Below are 5,263 nucleotides of genomic sequence, written 5' to 3'. Positions count from 1 at the left end.
TTTTTTTTTTTTGTTTTTCGTTTCCTATAGCACCCTCCCTCCCTCCTTCCCCTCTTCCTGCTCCACCTGTCCCAATAGGAATCGATTTGTTCGGACGGTGTGTTTTCAATATTTTACCCGGTATATACACCTATCTACGATTGGTTTGAAATATCGGAATAAAGTGAGTTTACGAGCATCACAGGTTAAAACGATAGGTCCACCGAGACCTATACTCCTCTCCTAACTGACAAGAATCAAACGCTAACATTTTGCTCGTTATTTTCTTTTTTTTCTTTCTTTTTTTTTTTTATTATTTTTAGTTTTGTTCGTTAGTTCGTTCGTTCGTTTTCTCGTGATATCGTAAGATGCGTAAGTACTTATATATATACACACACATACATACGCGTTTACGGTTTTGAGAGTGCACTTTATAAAAGGTTTTCTTTTTTTTGTTTTCCCGCCCCCGTAAATCAATGGAAATCTTTCGGATGTTAGAAGCTTATCTTCGCAAATGTAAGACACCTGAGTAAGATAAAAAAAGAAAAAGAAATAAAAACCACGCACACATTCACGCACACGAAAGTTAAGGAAACGGAAAAAGGAAAAAGGGGGAAGAGTGAGCGTATAACAGGAGTGCTGGGGTGGGGGGAGGGGGTGTTAGACAGGGAAAAGTAGAGAAAGTGGGAATCGTATAGAAAATGGAAAGAAGATTTCGATGCCACTAGTTTTTCCTTCGTCTACGTCGATTTCCGGAACATTCAGCACCTCCCACGTGGATTAGAAATGTCTTTCGTTGATAAACCTAAACTCGATGTCGAACGTTTTCCCTTCCATCCCTTTACCCATACCCTCGTTTGGTTGGATCGACAAGTAAGTTGGATTCCTATCTGGTTTTATGGTTAATCGTATTTTTTTTATTATTTTTCTTTTTTTATCCTTTCGTATTTTACCAACGAAATAATTCTCGAAAGGGAACAAAATAATATTGTTCATTAATTTTTCTTATCTCTCTCTTTCTCTCTCTCTTCTTTTTTGTTTTCTTTCTATCGTATTTCGTTCATCACGATTGTTTAGTATTTTATCATGGGTTTTTTGGAGATAGACAGAAATAATTGTGATCTAAGTATAAACAAATTATTAAGTTAAATTATAGAAGTTAAATTATTAAGTTATTTTATAGAAATAATTATAGAAGTTAAATTATTAAGTTATTTTATAGAAATAATTATAGAAGTTAAATTATTAAGTTATTTTATAGAAATAATTATAGAAGTTAAATTATTAAGTTATTTTATAGAAAAATATAAATATACTTATCCATGAAGTTGTTGTGAACATGTGATATTAATCGAGGTTTCACATTACAACGATTGTTTCCTAGGTATATAAATAATTATCAATAATTATACTGGCAAATAATCATTACTTAATCATAACGTATATCATACACACAAGTTTAGTTTAAGTAAAAATAAATTATTAACAATAGATTAAATAAGATATTCGTTATTTTATGGAAAAAAATATAAATATACTTATCGATGAGAGAAGATTGTTATGAATAATTGATATTAATCAATATTTTAAATAACAACGATTATTCCCTGAAATATAAATATAATTATACTACCAAAATATCATTACTTAATCTTAACATATATCAAACGAATTTATTTGAGTATATTTTATCATTTGCTTTTTCGAGATAGGATAAGAAATACGAATGAAGTACGAAATGTGTTTTCCTAATTAAAGGAGATAGTAGAAACGTTGCTCTTGTTCTCTTGGTTCGAATCAAGACCAAACCGAAACCATGGAAGAATGAGAGTAACAAAGAGAGAGAGAGAGGATACTGGCGTGCAATAATTTCTGTGAAACGAACGATGCCTAGGGTCTCTGGTAACGTTAACGCGTAGTTGGTAACAACTCGGGGAGTGATGTACGACGTTGTGAAGTCAGTTTCTCTCTAGCTTCACCCAGTCAGCTCGGAATATGTTATGACGACGATAACTCGAACGAGAAGGAACGATGGAACGAATGAACCAACGTACGAAGCCCTGGACCCCTCAGTCCTCAGCCCCCGGCCCCCAGCTCCTGGCTTCATACCTATTCTCGTCCTGAGAAATGTGACGGAAAAATGATCGTCCTCATCAATTTAATCAACGTGTAATACGTGTTGAGGTGTAAGAAATAGTTAGTTATATGCATTACGTGACTTGTGTTTTATACGAGCTAGTATTAAACCATTAGAAAATGAGAGAAAGTGAAAGAGAGAGAGAGAGAGAGAGAGAGAGAGAGAAAAAAGGTTGAGACTCGTTTTGCATTTGATAAGTTCACATTTAATATTCAGTTAAATTGTATTGGTTTAAAAAACACGAGTCGTTTAATTTTATTCTTTAATTTAGATCATATTTTAATCTCTATAGTGTCATTATCGAAATATGATATTATAATAATATTTGCATTAATATTGTTAATTAAAAAAAGAGAAGAAGGATTTAACATTCGAATGTAAAAAGTTTCTTCAAACTTATTACTAATTCAAACGTTCGTATTTATTTTTATATTAAAAACCGATATCGTAAATAAATACAAAAATAAATGATTAAAAAAAAAAAAAGGAAAGAAATAAAAATATTCGTATCTCGTGGAGAGAAGTATCGCGATATTAAAAAAAAAAAAAATAAAAATAAAGAAGAAGTATGATTGGGGAGGGGTGGTATTAGCGATAAATAAGAGGTAAACTCGTAGAAAACAAGATTCGTTAAAGGGGGTGGGCGGGTGGTTGGGATGAAACGATTCGTGAATTGATCCGCGTCAAAGGGAATCCCGATCGTTTAAATCGAGCGTAAGTTCGATCAGTTTCCCGTTCAGTAATTTACTTGGTATTAACGTTCTCTCTTAGTTACTTGAAAATTTAATTAATCCTTTTGGTATCAAAGTTCTACGTATCGAAAGGACTAGAACGAACGACATTACGACGACAACGAATACGAAAGGACGAAGGGAGAGAATGGTGGTGGTGGTAGTACTGGTGATGGTGGTGATGGTGATGGTGGTGGTGGTTTTCACGTAACGAAGGGAAGGGAAGGGAAGGGAACAGAGAAAGTAACTGAACGGTTTCGTCTCGTTGCTCGAGTTTACTCTCACCCTTTGAACTCAACGCACTCGGTTCTTCACTGAAGTAGCAGCACACGGACGAATGTTCAACTTTAAGTGGACTCCGGTTTCAAGGAGGCTAAAAGAAGAAGAAGAAGAAGACTACCCTCTTCTTCCACCCTCCTTTCGTTCACCCCTCTCCTTACTCATCTATACATTGCATCCCTTCTACTTCTTTTACTCGCTTTCTCACTCTCATATTTTTCCGTTTTCTTTCTTTTATTTTCTTTTCTTTTTCTTTTACTTTTCTTACTCTTTTACCGGTGCAAAGGTAAGTGGGAGGAAGATAGGGTGGTCGTGATAGTGGTGGTGGTGGTGATGCTGCTGCTGGGTAAAAAAGAAGGGTTGGTAAGGGAAAGAAGAAACGTGCAGTGTCGAGTTTCTCAAGAAATTACTCGGTCCCATCGTTGCGGCCCCGTCACCTTCTTCTACTTCTTCTTCTTCTTCTTCTTCTTCTTCTTCTTCTTCTTCTTCTTCTTCTTCTTCATTTTATTTCTATTTTTTTGTACTTTTTCCTCTTTGCCACTAGACGATTCTTCTGTTGTGTGCCTTCCTTTTCCATTTTCTTTTTACCTTTTTTTTTTCTTTTTTTCTTTCTTTTTCATCTTCTTATTCTCCCCTCTCTCTCTCTCTCTCTCTCTCTCTCTCTCTCTCTCTCGGTCTTTTTTTCTCTCTTTACTATTTCAGCTTCATCCCTTTCATTCATCTTTTCTTCCCTTAGCATTCTTACTTTTCGCTTTCGCGAACGAAACTGTTACGAGGGAAACACGGAAGAAAAGTTTTCTTAATACCGTGTGAGAGAGAGAGAGAGAGAGAGAGAGAGAGAGAGAGAGAGAGAGAGAGAGAGAGAGAGAGAGAAGCATGAACTAATACAAACGAAGCTTTTTCTTTCTTTTTCTCTTTCTATCTTTCTTTCTTTTTGACTAGGCCACCGTGCAGGTATTATCGATATTACTCGTATGAAAGTTTGTAGACGGGAGGATAAGTTTGAGAAAATATCTCGAAAGGTATACTTACGTATGTGTTTTTACTCTCATATTCTTTGAAAGAGAGAGAGAGATAAAGAAGAAAAAAAAGAAAAGAAAAAGAAGACCCCTTTCCCATCTCGATAATTTTTTAAAAGAACAAATGCACCGAGATTCACCTATTCGTATTTATTCGAGAGAAAAAAAAAAAAAGAAAGAAAAAAAGAAAAGAAAAAAATAATGAAAGGCCTCTAATCATAAAAATAATATTACAAATATCATTTACTATACTTAGTATCACGTTTAATTGAAATAACGAAATATGGCATTTGTTAGATCGTTGAATTAATGGAACTGAAACTTTGAGTATAAAAAAAAGGTACGTAATAAAGAAAAAAAGAAAAAGAAGAAGATGAAGGAGGAGTAGGAGGAGGAGGAGGAAAATCAGGAAGGGTAGAGCTTGGGGTTCGTACATAAAATGATGTGTATCCTAGCCATTTAGTTGAATAATTGGGTCCTGTGCACTTCCTCGGTGTAAAGGAACTTGCATTTCCCGCTCCTCTCTCTCTCTCTTTTTCTACGTTACTCTTTGTCTCTCTTTCATTCGCTATGTATACCCCGTTCCTCTATCTCTCTCGTTCGTGGAAGTCACCTTAATGCACTTATTGTTAATGCAATTCCAGCGGGTTTTCCGGCTGATGGTCGCCTACCTTTCATTGACAACGCAACGTCATTTACCTTTCACTAATACTACTCTACACTTTTCTCTACTCTTCTATTTTTCTTTCTATATATATATATATATGTATGTATGCATGTGTGTATGTATGTATGTATTTGTGTGTATGCATATGGGAATATACACGTGGGTTCGCGTGCGAATCCACTCTTCTGCAGACAAATTGAATTTGTTAACGGGGTTGGGGGGTGATAGGGGCTAGGGGTCAGGAGGTAGGGGGTAGGGGGCAGACGAGGGGTTCCAGTATACGGGAAAAGAAATACGTTTACGTTCTCTGCCTGTTGATCAAGAATCACGGTACCGACTAAAACGTTGACAATAATTTGACGTTTTTGTTAAATAAATAAATATCACCGGTTGTTGTTTCTCCATTTACGGACAATTTTTATATATATATATATATATATATATATATATA

The sequence above is a fragment of the Polistes canadensis genome, unplaced genomic scaffold, assembly GCF_001313835.1.
Source record: "Polistes canadensis isolate GaletaPanama2010 unplaced genomic scaffold, ASM131383v1 scaffold_180, whole genome shotgun sequence".
NCBI lineage: Eukaryota > Metazoa > Arthropoda > Insecta > Hymenoptera > Vespidae > Polistes > Polistes canadensis.
The sequence above is the reverse complement of the archived record's forward strand: the minus strand, read 5'-3'. Positions refer to the sequence as shown.